The sequence below is a fragment of the Pongo pygmaeus genome, chromosome 21 (assembly GCF_028885625.2).
Source record: "Pongo pygmaeus isolate AG05252 chromosome 21, NHGRI_mPonPyg2-v2.0_pri, whole genome shotgun sequence".
Lineage (NCBI taxonomy): Eukaryota > Metazoa > Chordata > Mammalia > Primates > Hominidae > Pongo > Pongo pygmaeus.
In genome coordinates, this window is record NC_072394.2 from 38,574,428 (window position 1) to 38,587,573 (window position 13,146).

The window sequence follows — 13,146 nt, forward strand, 5'->3', positions numbered from 1 at the left end:
GTCTTGTCCCTGGTGTGATCCTGGGCTCAGCCTGGTGTGATCAGCGTGGTCACCAATCCAAGACATTCATTCTAGAAGCTGGCGTGGCCTCCCTGGCCATGCTGACAGACTTGTCCATTCACGTAGTGGAGAGTGATTCATCAGAGCTGGTGGTGGCAGCAGTAACTCTGACAGAGTGGAACTGCTCTCACCATCCTGTCACTTGGCCTCTAAAAATAACTCCTGCCTGTTCCAAGTGACCGTACCGCCAGGTGTCTGGAGGTGCAGTCCTGTGGTTGTGGCTATGTGAGGGAGGGGGTGTGTGTGTGTGTGTGTGTGTGTTGGGGATAGAGGTGCCATCTGGGGGCCTCTTGATTGGTTGACCTCTGAGCCAGGGCTTTGGGGTGGGGGTATGAGAGGCAGACCAGGCTCTCTCTTTTCTACCCTCCCATAGCTGGGGACAGAGACAGCTAGTGGGGTTAGCGGTATTTTTCAGGACTGTATGCTCACTCCCAGCTGAAAAAGGGCGGAGAGAGTGGAATGGAGAGGGTGACTTCAGAGGCAATATGACAAGGGTGAGGCAGGCTCTGGGGAAGCACAGCATTTAGCCAATCAACATCTATGTCCCACAAAAGCCCATGTAAAAGCTCACCTTCTTAGAGAAGTCTTTAATGTAGGGTTCCTTTAAATTAGATGCAAAATACAAAATACAAAATACAAATACAGCTAATTTCTTATCGTGGCTGATTAGAGATCGTCTAGCCCGTCTTAACCAAGGGAGTTATCTATGTATCACTCAGGGGGTGATCTATGCATGGGCTTCATGAGCTCTCTTGATGCCTGAAAGATGATAAAGGTAGGGGTGTGTGTGTGTGAGTGTGTGGTGCATGAGTGTGAGTGTGACTTTGTGTGTGTGTGTGTGTGCATACTCATGTACATTTTTCTAGGAGGAGCTCTGCAGTTTTCATTGCATTTTCAAAGGAAATCACGACCCATAAAAGGTTTTCTTTCTCTTTTTCTTTTTTTCTTTTTTCTTTTTTTTTTTTGAGACAGTGTCTCGCTCTGTCACCCAGGCTGGAGTGCAGTGGCGCGATTTTGGCTAACTGCAACCTCTGCCTCCCAGGTTCAAGTGATTCTCCTGCCTCAGCCTCCCAAGTAGCTGGGACTACAGGCGCATGCCACCATCCCTGGCTAATCTTTGTATTTTTAGTAGAGATGGGGTTTCACCATGTTGGCCAGGCTGGTCTCAAACTCCTGACCTCAGGTGATCTGCCCGCCTCGGCCTCCCAAAGTGTAGGAATTACAGGCATCAGCCACTGCGCCCAGCCCCCTAAAAGGTTTAGAACTACGCTAGTCCAACCCCCTCACATTACAGGTAAGGATATTGAATTCAGAGAGGAAAATCACTGCCCAAGATCTCACAGCAAAGGTCAAATCAAGGTTTCTTGATGCCCAGCCCAGTACCCTCTGCCACACAGGACGCCACCCTCCCCTGCCTGGTTCCTTGAGCCAGGGTCTAGCTACCTACAGTAGGCAGGATCACAGTATCATTTTCCATACCCTCTTGGCTGGCATGGATCCAACTAAACAGGCTTGAGGCTTTCAATCACAGTGGGCAGCTGAGCACTCACCTCCAGACCTTCTCACTCCCAGGGGAAAACCCATGGGGCATCTCCTGACTCACTCCTTTAGAGGGCATCTTTGCCCAGGATAGTTAAATCTGTCTGTTGACATTTTTATCCTGGTGGGACGCTCCCTGATACAGGAAGTTCCTCTGCCTTGTGGGAAAGGAACTGACCCTCGGGTCCTGGAGGACAGGAAATGGAATGGGTGAGTGGGCCTGGGAATATTATATGATGGAAAGGCAGGAGGTCATAGCTAGTGGCAAGAGACAGATGCTGTCTCATTGTATACAGGAGGAATTAAACTGCCATAGGAGTGAATAATAGGACTGATAAGTAACATTTATTGAATACTTACTATAAGTTAGACACTCTTCTAAGATATTTACATGTATTACCTCCATTAATCCTTATAATAACTCCATATGCTTATTATAAGGAAACTGAGGCACAAATAAATTAAGCACATCTAGGAAACAGCTGAGCCAGAATATGAAGTCAGGTCCTCTGATTCCAGAGTATACATCACTCTGGAGCCAAAGTGTAGGCTTCTAGCCTCTATGCTGGCAGACCTGAAACTCCAGCGTGCGTTAGAATCACAGGAGGGCTGATGAAAGCACTGTTGCTGTTCCAAACCTCCTAGTTTCTGACTCAGTAGGTCTGTGTGGGACCTGAGGATTTGTGTACTTAAGAGTTCCCAGATAAGGCTGGGTGTGGTGGCTCACGCTTGTAATCCCAGCACTTTGGGAGGCTGAGGCGGGTGGATCACGAGGTCAGGAGTTCAAGACCAGCCTGGACAAGATGGTGAAACCCCCGTCTCTACTAAAAATACAAAAAAATTAGCCGGTTGTGGTGGTGGGTGCCTGTAATCCCAGCTACTTGGGAGGCTGAGGCAGAGAATTGCTTGAACCTGGGAGGTGAAGGTTGTAGTGAGCCGAGATTGCGATCACGCCACTGCACTCCAGTCTGGGCGACAGAGGGAGACTCCGTCTCAAAAAAAAAAAAAAAAAAAAGTTCCCAGATATTGCTGGTGTTCCAGGGACCACACTTTGAGAATCATCCCTGTTTCCTGATAGGAAGAGATGAACAGAGGGAAAAGAAGTGGTGACTGATCTCACCTGGATTATTGCAATGTCCCACTGTGGTTCCAGGCTTCTCCTTCACTCTGGTCACTGACTCTTCACTAGGAGCAAATTAATTTTCCTAAAGCCCAGCTCTAATTATGCCTCTGCTCAAAGCTCTCTGGATCCTCTGACACTGTCCACCATTGCTGTCCAGTAGAAATATCTGCAGTGATGAAATGTTCTATATCTGCACTGTCCAGAATGGTAACTACTAACCACATGTGGCTATGAATTTTACATTTTGTTCCATTAAATTTAAATTTAAATAATCACATGTGGCCAGTTGCTAGACAGTGCAGTGCACTTGGTTTGTCATTCAAGGCTCTGCTTGGCCCCAGCTCCTTTCTATCTCCTCAGGGATAGCCTCAACCCTCAGTATCCCAGGCTCCAGGCCATATGCAGCGTTTCCTGATTCTACCTTGTAATTCCCAGCACTGCGGCTTGTGTTATGCTCTCTCCTCAGTCTACATTGTCCTTCTGCCCTGCCTTTAATGCCCAACCCACATGTGACCTCTTCCTCGAAACCTCCTTTGACACCTGCTGCTCTCTAATCTTTTTCTCCTCTGAACTCCCCAACACTCTGTCCTCTTCTTACAACCTTTAGTGCTTTCTGTTTTACATTGCAGTTGGCTGGTGTGGGTATTTTCTCTTACTAAACTGTGAGCTTTTGGAGGATGTGACTGTTTTCTGTAGAGAGCTCTTGCTTCCTACTGCAGGTCCCTCCAGGTACACAGAGGAGTTCGACAAATCCCACAAACCTTTGCACTGGCACACTGGGGATACAGAGATCGGTACCATAACTTCCCTGTCCTCAAGCTGCTCACAGGCTTCTACGAGACTCTGATTCATGCCCAGAGAACCATTGAAGCCAATGGTTATTTTGGGCAGGGAGATAAAAGCCACAGAGGGCCCAGTTGGCGAGGGGAGTCCGGCAGGAGCTGCCTAAGCAGAAGGCTGTGTTTACATACACAGACGACTTCTCTGCCCAGCCTGGCCTAGTGTGGGGAGATGGGAACATTCAGGCGTCGCTGCCTGGCTGCCTCGTGAAGTTGGGGATTAACCAGTGATGCAGCGGCTGGTCTAGCCATCTGGTCCCTGCAGATGGATGGATGAAGAGAGGATTGAAAAGACAGCAGAGCAGTGCCAGCTTCTGGAAGTGAAGTGCTGGCTGGGTGGAGTGGGCACCTGGGCTGGGAATGTGAGTGCAAGCAAATGTTTGTGATCTGACAGCAGACAGCAGGTGAAATTCTGCTGGGTCTGGCTTCGGGGGTTATGAGGTCTTCATAACAGTCCCTGTTTTAAATGGAAAAACTGTTGAAAAGAAAAAAAAAAGGAGGTCAGGTGCAGTGGTTCATACCTGTTATCCCAGCACTGTGGGAGGCCAAGGTGAGTAGAACACTTGAGCTCAGGAGTTTGAGACAAGCCTAGGCAACATGGCAAAACCCCATCTCTACAAAAAATATAAAAATTAGCAGTGCATGGTGGTGTACACCTGTAGTCCCAGCTACTTAGGGGGCTGAGGTAGGAGGATTACCTGAGCCCGGGGAAGTTGAGGCTGCAGTGAACCATGATCACACCACTGCACTCCAGCATGGGCGACAGAGTGAGACCCTGTCTCAAAACAATAATAACAACAACAACAAAACAGAGGAAAAAAGATAGAAACAGCTTTCTGGCTTTAGACTCTAATCCTAGGAGTATTTTACATCCTGAAAATCTCTAGCATATATTCATCTCTGGGACAAAAACATTAAAAAAAGGAAACTTTATTGATGTTATAACATAAACACAGAAAAGTGCACAGATCATAAGTTTACACATACTTGTGTAACTACCCCCCAGACATGAACAGAATATGTCAGTATCTCCAGAATAAACCTGTGTGAAGCCTAATGTGTGTAGGATTAATGATAGAACAAACACAGGCCCTGGAGTCAGGCATGCCTGGGGTTGAATCCTGGGCCCCCGCACCTACTAGCAGTGTGACCTTGGATGAGTGATTTAACTTCAGTTTCCTCCCCTGTAAAATCAAGGTAGATCTATAATGTCTGCCTTACAGGGAAGTAGGAGATTTAAAATTGAAAATATAGGCAAGTTGCTAGGCACAGTGCCAGCACGTAAGTGGGGACTCAGATGCTCTCTGCAATGGCGATGTTAATTGATGGTGATGCTGCAGCACCTTCTGGCACCCGGGACCAGGGACACACACACAGCTTTTCTCCTGTTGCCTCTCACTGCTCCCAGCCTCTGTATGATACTCTCCAGCTCTCTTCTGACTGCAAGGAATTAGAGATGCTGTGATGATGCAAACCTCAGCTGACACTTCAGGTACCCGATGGGAGGCTGGGTGGACATCTGTATCTAGTGGGTACATGGCCAGATTTTTCATGTTCTGGCCTCAGGAATGTGGCTCCCAGACCTCCTAGAGGGGCCGATTTCCCAAGAAGCAGCTGAAAGCGTGAGGACCTATTAAGAAACATAGCCGAGGTGGACATAAGGCAGAACTCAGCCTCAGGAGTGTCCTGGCGTCCTGGGTGGACTCCTGACTCCTACTTGCTCCCTGGCCTCTGGCTTTCGGTGTGAAGATGGCCAACACATACTATGCACATATTGTGAACTGGGCACTGATGTGGGCCTTCAGGGGTGTGTGTGGGTTGGGGGAAGGGAGTATGATGAAAAGTGGCCATTATCCTAAAGCTCATAATACAATGGAAGTTTAAAACCCTTGGACAGGTCACATGACCCTGAACTTGAGGGTGGCAGGAGGGAGAGAGAGAGGCCAAGAGGTTATTTCTAGCCAGAGGGTTGGTGCAAAGAGGAAGGGTTCAGGAAGGACTTCCTGGAGAATGCCTAGAAGAATAACTATGGGAAATGGGAAGAGGGTCTCCTAGGCAGAGAAGAGGGCACAGCCACTGTGCCCTGGGGACCTGGAACCAGTCAGTTTGACAAAGCTCATCACATGGAATCTGAGAATGAGGTTGAAGAGCCAGGTGAGACCAGGCTGTGGAAGGTCTTGAGAGTCGGGCTGAGGTATTTGAGTTGCTTCATCAGAGAATGAGGAGCCACCGAAGCTTCTTCCATTGAGGAAGCAGAGCAAGACCAGATCCTCTTACTGTGCTCTGTGGAGACCAGCATTGTTTTTAGCCAAAGATGGCAGCAGTTGTCCAAGCCACTGGAGTGGGCTGTGAGAGCCTCTGGGATGCCCAGACATGTACAGGGGGCTTGGCTGTGGGTATAGAAGAGGGGGAGGGGCATAGACCAGAGCTGAGGTTCCCAGCTTTGAGAAATGGCAGTCTTACTGGAGACGTTGGAGAGCCTCATGACAACTGAGCCCCAAATTCAGAAGTAGAGGCAAGGATGAGATGAGGGTCCAGTAGGCAGAGAAGAAGAAACTGGCTGGGGGAGCATGCGGGGAGGAGACGGGGCCAGGCTTTCTGGAGGGGAGGCAACCTTCAGAATGGGCAGGCTTTGGAGACACTGAGGGTACTGCAGGGGCACCCTAGTGGGGTCCATCTGAGGTGCAGAAGGGAGCTTGGAGCATGCCAGCACCATACAGAGCCTTTGTGGGCATTCTTGCATGTCATTCTCATAGCTCTGGAAGACGGTGCTGATATTATCCCCATTGTACAGATGGGGCAACTGAGGCTCAGAGAGGCTAAGGCCTTGCTCAAGGTCATGCAGCTCCTGTGCTAATAAATGTCCCCCATCCCTGCCCCAGCCCCCTTGCCAGAGGTGAACATTGCCCTTAGACTCTTCAACAACACTACACTAGATACATATGGAAAAGTGCTTTGTACACTGTGACCTGCTATGCAGTTTGCAGGCGTCCTCATCATTCCACACTAGAATAAGGCTTAACGCAGGAGGGTGTGGTTCTCATGGTCTGGGCTGTATGGAAGGGTAAGGTCTCTGGGAACTGCAGTGCTTTGAGAGGCTTCTTAGAGGAGATGGAGAAGAGGAAGTAGGGGGCAGCTGGAGGGGGGAGGTCCCTGCAAGGTGGGCACTGCCGCCTGTCCACCCTGCCTACTTCCTCCACCCCGACACAGCTGCCCTGTGGTGCCCTCCACAGAGTGCCAACCTCAGTGAAACAGCCTGCCAGGCAGCACTTCCCAGACTGGTGGGTCATGCTGCTCTGTTAAGTTTGGCTCCAGTAGCTCCCTCCCTCTGGCCCAGCTCCCAGTGGCCTGGGGCTGTCACTGGGCCCAGCTGCCCTCCAGGGCAGGAGCCAGATGCCCTCCAGCTCTCTTGTCCTGGAATACCCTCCTCCCCATGACCTCACCTTTAACCCAGCTTGGCTTAGTGTCTTCTCCTCCAGGAAGCCTTTTCTGATCCCTATGGGCTGAATTAGGACCCCAGAGTATCTAAACCTGTACTGACCAAAAGAAATATAATGTGAGCCACACGTGCAAGCCACATGCAATTTTAAATTTTCTAGTAGCCACATTTTTAAAAAAAGTCAAAAGAAACAGATGTAATTATTCAAATGATTTGTTTTATTTAACCCAATATATTCATAAGGTTTTTTTTGTTTTGTTTTTTTGAGATGGAGTTTTGCTCTTGTCTCCTAGGCTGGAGTGCAATAGCACGATCTCAGCTTACTACAACTTCTACCTCTTGGGTTCAAGCAATTATTCTCCTGCCTCAGCCTCTGGAGTAGCTGGGATTACAGGCACATGCCACCATGCCTGGCTAATTTTTGTATTTTTGGTAGAGATGGGGTTTTACCATGTTGGCCAGGCTGGTCTTGAACTCCTGACCTCAGGTAATCTGCCCACCTCGGCCTCCCAAAGTGCTGGGATTACAGGTGTGAGCCATGCCCAGCCATAATGTCATTTCAATATAAAAATTATTAATGAGACATATTACATTCTTTTTGGTATGAAATCTTCAAAATCTGATTTTTATATTTACAGCACATTTTGATTTGAACGAGCCACATTTCAAGTGCTCCATAGCCACTAGCCATGGCTAGTAGCTACCATATTGATTAGCACAGACCTAAAAACAGGGAGTTTATAAGGGTTGAAGCTCAGAGTTTGGCACCAGACATACCTGGCAGTCATATTCCGGCCCTGCCATTTATTAGCTGGATGAACTTTGGGGTCGCTAACCCTTCTGAGCCTCAGTTACTTCAGCTGTGAAAGGGATTAATAATTTCAGTGCCAGAGAATTGCCTTGAGGATTAAACAAATGAATGTGTGTCCAGTGTCAGGCACAGAGGAAGTGCTCAGAAAATGGTGGTGATTCATCTTCTAGTATCCTCTGATGTGCTGGGGTACGTGCCTCCACCAGATTGATTGTGAATTCAAGGGCAGAGGCTGTATTCAATTCCCCCAGCCTTTCCCAGTGTCCAGGGCCTGGCTTGGTGTGAGCATGACTGCTTGCTGAATGAAAGATTAAGTCCTTGGGCTGGGAGTGCTCCCCACCCCACCCTGCTTGCCCAGGAGTCAAGGGCCCTGGTGGCTGGGAGTCAGGAGACCACTGACTACCTGTGGGTGACCTTGGCAAGTCACTGCTTTGCTTAGAACCTTGGTTTCCTCCTTTGAAAGATAAAAGGGAGATAAGAGGGGCCCTGCCTGAAGTATTTGGTTGAATCTCTGCCCCGCAGTGACCTTGGGGGCTGTGGCTGACTCTGTCCCTTGCTTTCCCAGCCAGTGGAGTGAATCACTTCCGTTCTCCTCCTGGCTTTCCTGTATCCTGGACTTTTGCACCATTTAGTTCCATCCAGTTAAAATTTAAGAGGAAAGAATTTCTCCTGCCTCCTAGACAGAGCAGAGAGGGGATGAAGGGTCCTGTCCCTTCTCTTCTGCCAGCATCTGCTGACCTCCCATCACAGCAGCCCAGTGACAGACATGGGGCAGGGATTCTCCCATTTTATAGGTGAGAAAATTGAGGCTCAGAGATGTCAAATAACCTGCCTAAGTAATACAAAAAGAAATGGTAGCGCTAGGGCCGGAAGCAGAATTTGCAGCTAAGGAACTGAGGAGCCCCTTTTTTGGATGGGCTCCTCCTTCCTTCTTTCTCCATGAGACTTGGTCCTGGGTTGAGTCCTGTCCCTGTGCCTCAGTTTCCCTGCCTGGGGAATGAAAACAAGTAACTCAAGTAGTAATTGCAACTGATGCCTATAGGGGCCATATATTCTTAAGTGTCTCTCCTGCTTCCTCCAGCCTGATTTTTCTGGAAAGGGTTATTGTTGGGTAAAGTGGAAAGTATCTAGTCCAGGGAGCCAGTGTAACTGTGCAAGTGTAACCTTGGGCAAGTCACTCCCACTCTGAGCCTCAGCCTGCCTATTGATAAGATGGGGGCCGGGCGCGGTGGCTCATGCCTGTAATCCCAGCACTTTGGGAGGCCGAGGCAGGCGGATCACGAGGTCAGGAGATCGAGACCATCCTGGCTAACATGGTGAAACCCCACTGCTACTAAAAATGCAAAAAAAATTAGCCGGGCGTGGTGGTGGCAGGTGCCTATAGTCCCAGTTACTCAGGGGAGGCTGAGGCAGGAGAATGGCGTGAACCCGAGAGGCAGAGCTTGCAGTGAGCCGAGATCGCACCACTGCACTCCAGCCTGGGCAACAGAGCGAGACTCCATCTCAAAAAAAAAAAAAAAGATGAGGGATGATATTATCTCACAAGATGCTATGCAGATGACACACAAAAGTATTTTGCAAACTGGAAAGTGCTAATAGAAATGTTAGTGAATAATAATAATAATCAAAATAATGAAAATAGCAGAAGCCTTATTTTCTGTGTGGTCTCAATGACCTGAAGTGAATGGAGCCCTTTGGGTATAAATGCAGAATGATGTCTGGGAACATCCTGCCTTGGTCTTTGGAGTGTAGCCTGGATTCTCCCGGGAAAGTGAGAGGCTCCATCTGGTTGAGGAGGGTGGGAAAGTGGCCCTGCCCCAGGGGAGGAGTGGGGAAGGCTTCAGCCTGGGGGAAGGAAGGAAAGGGAGACGGCCAGGGAAGGAGAGTTGAACTAAGAGGAACAGAGAGAGCCTTGGCCATGCAGCCCAGAGCCTCCTGCCCACGGGAGTCCATGATTGGGAAGGCTCAGCCAGCAGGGGAGACTGAGCCTATTTGGAATCAAAATACTTGAAGGCAGGCAGTCAAGAATCTCTTAGCAGCTGTGCATCTGAAACAATAAATTCATCTGGTATAACTCCTGAGTTTTATTGGTCCTTTCACTCATTCATTTAAATAAATGTGTGGTGAGCTAAACTCAAACAGAGCACTTTGTGTGGCAAAGTGACTTGCCCAAGGCCACAGCCCCAGGGGCCTGTGTGAGACTCCCTTGGGAGCTCCTGGGAAGAAGCGAATTTGAAAGGCCTGGGGATGAGAAATCCAAAGGCAAAGGACAGGATTTGTACAGAAGGCTGCCAAGCAGGACACTGGTCCTTCTGTCAGTTGGCCTGGGCAGATTTGTCTGTCTTCCCACCTTCTGTCTGGAGGGTGGGCCTGTTCTCTAGGACTGGGAGGAGCTGGCTTCATTCTGCTCTCTGCTCTTCATCCGCTGCTGAACCTGGTGAGCAGGGGGAGTGAAGGCACCGGAAGCTGTGTCTAAAGACACCTGATGAAGGAAGTTTAAGTTGGAGAAGAGAAGGCTTGCTTTGGGCATGGTACAAAGGGACGCAGTTGTATCTTGAGTTCTCTAAAGGGTGCTGAGGAGAGGGCATAGCCTCATTCTCTGGAGGCCCTAGAGTGCATATGAGGACCCAGGGTAGGAACATCCAGCCCTTTCGTCATTTGCAAATGAGGCCCAGAGCATGGAACAACTTGCCCAAGGGTACTTGCTGAGCCAGTGGCAGAGCTGGACTGGAACCCAGGCCTTCTCCCTCCCAGAGTCCTCTGCGGCTTGAGGTCCCCACCTTTGGATTGCATGAGATGGAGGTGCTGCAGTGGTTGGACTGGGTTTTTGAGAGGGTAACAGTGCTCCTGGAGGGGAGGAGCATGGCTTAGCTTGGTTTTGAGCCATGATCTCTGCCACAAGCCGCTTGGCCAGCCCCTGCCCTTTCCTGGAGCTCAGGTGCACACTCAGCCTGTGCTCAGACACATACAGCAAGCGCGCCTGTACACAGGCCCCATCCCCAATAGGTCCCTGGGCTCACTGTTACACTTACTGTCATTGTTACCAAGGCACATGTGGACAAATGTACACATAGACACCCTCTAGACACACTCAGAGGCACAGAGGATTCCCAGGAGACAGTTGCAATACCTCCTCCCGGTGGGGGAGGACGCCGAGTCCTAGGCGGGTTCTGCCCTGTCGCTGTGCTGCAGGGGTGGTGAGGGGATCCGGCTCCGGTGGGATGGGAGGCCCACTGAGGCTGAGTCACCCCTTCTGAGTCAGGGATCCATCCCCCTCTTCTCTCCTCCCCCTCCCTTTCTCGCTGCTGAGCCCCCAAGAGGGCTTGGAGAGAGCGAGGAGGACCGGGGCTGGCTAGGACCAGGGTGGGGGCAGCCGGGGCGCTCGAGAGGCCCCCCCTGCTGCACAGTCCCGCAGTGGTCTGGGACCTGCCCGTGTGGCAGGGACGGGGAGGAGGTGGCCTGGGAGCCTGAGAGAGAGGGCGGGGCGCGGGGGGGCGGTGGTAGAGGAGACAGGCAGAGAGGAGGCGGAGGCAGGGGCAGGGCCGCCGCGAGCTGGGAGGCAGGCGCGAGCGGCGGCCGCCCCTGGGCTGGGCTCCGAGGCCGGGGCGGGGGCGGGGGCTGGCCGCGCGTCGGGCGCCAGGCCCGGGGCTGTGGGCACAGTGCCCAGCCCCCGGCGCACGCTGAGCCGCCGCCGCCGCCGCCGCCGCCGCTGCTGCAGTCGGCATCCATCAGCGGGCGGGGGTGTCGCCGAACAGGCTGCTCCGCAGAGCCCGCCGCGACCCCGCGCCGCCCCGCCCCGCGGCCTGCCTGCCAGAGGAGCCGAGGGGGCCGCCCCTCGCCCAACCTGCCCGACATGGGGACCCCCGGGCCCAGGTAGGCACATGGGGGGATCAGGTGGCTCTCGGGGCCGGGGGCTTGCAACATCTAGGCCCAACCTCCAGCCCTGGGGAGGAACGGGGGCGAGGCCGAGAACTGAGTTTTCAGGCTGTTGGTCCCCTGGCTAGTGTGGGGGAGGGTCTCACTGTTCCTCCCTACCTACCGGTCTGCAGCCTCCTCCAAGGCCTGGAGAGAGGATCCAGAGGCTGGGGGGTGGCGGGGGGTTGGTCCTGCTGTAGGATGAGCGGTGGGTGGGCGCTGGGCTCCCACCGGCTGGCCCACTCTCTTTTCGGAGAGCACTCCTGCTGCCGCCTCCAGAGGCCAAGGGCTCTTTGGATTTCTCCTGCTTCGGACGCTGCAGGAGGAGTTCTTGGCTGGAGCCTGGGATGCTGGCGAGCCCTTGCCCTCATCTCTCCTCACTCTGGTTACGGACCCTTCCCCGCTCTGGGCTTGCCTCGCCTTCCGTCTCCCTTCCAAGTACCTCAGAGCTGCTAGCAGGGATCTTAGCCCTAGGACTTCTGCAGTTCTGGCCTGGCATTGTCCTGGCCAGTGACTGTCCCCTGATCAGAAGGAGAGGGCTTGCGTGTCCCACTTGTGTCTGGCACCTTCACACTTGGGGAGGTCCAAGGGCCCGAGAGCCTGGGGTCTCAGGGATAGGCATGGGGGGCCAATGTCTACAGCCACTGGGGTACTTACTGGGTTCAGAGGCCACTGACTGGCAGACCTATATGGCTCAAAATGGTCCATGGAGACCTTGAAGCCTGGACAAGGACCAAAAGGGAGTTCTGGGGATGCTGGTCTCTCCCTCAGCTGCCCGCCATCGTCGTTGCTTTTCCCTCGGAGCTCTGAGGATGCATTGGTGGGGGAGAGAGCACCACGTGTTCCCACATTCACTTCTGGATCCGCATAGCACCTCCTCTGCACCCAAAGGTGGGAATGTGAGACGGCCAGATTTAGGACCTCTCCAGGGCTGTGCGGGGTCCAGCGGCTTGGCTTCATTCCCACCCCGTCCCCCCACCCCCAGCATTAGAAGCCTTCCAGAATCAGTGGCAGTTGAGCCAGGTCAAGATCTGGGGCCTGGATGGTGCCCTCCACAGCTCCTGGAAGACTCAGTGCCTCCTGTCCCGGGCAAGGGTGTGGAGAATAGAGGCAGCTGTGTGCCTCTCTGCCCACCCATTCCTCCAGATGGAGCCTGCGGCAGAGGCAGCCTGTGCCAGCCTCCTCTGTGAGCCACCGTGGCCCAGGAAGGCTCTGCCAGCTCCGTGCAGGGATGGAGCTGGCTTCTCCTGGCCAGCCTGAGGTCATGCCTGCCTGGCAACCCAGGCACAGTATTTGTGGCATGCAGAGCACAGTCCCTGGGATTTCAGGGGCACCTCAAGGCAGTCCTGGAGGAGATCAGTGCAGCGGGCATTGTTCCTATTAAAGCCCTTCCTGGGCTATGTGACAGTCCTCCTGGGCT

General features: G+C 52.3%; 1 protein-coding gene across 50 annotated transcripts in view; it reads left to right on the forward strand.

Moving 5' to 3' along the window:
* Window positions 1–13,146, forward strand: part of EPB41L1 (erythrocyte membrane protein band 4.1 like 1) — a 139,694-nt gene that overhangs the window by 49,893 nt on the left and 76,655 nt on the right. For 29 of the 50 annotated variants that reach the window (XM_054467188.2, XM_054467191.2, XM_063659212.1 and 26 more), the window contains exon 1: window positions 11,432–11,684. The exons of 15 other annotated variants lie outside the window; for them this stretch is intronic. The gene's annotated coding sequence lies outside the window, so the exon portion shown is untranslated. Of the gene's footprint in view, window positions 1–11,376; window positions 11,685–13,146 lie in introns of those variants that run through there. 6 more of the 50 variants (XM_054467193.2, XM_054467195.2, XM_063659205.1 and 3 more) reach the window with 2 other exon arrangements.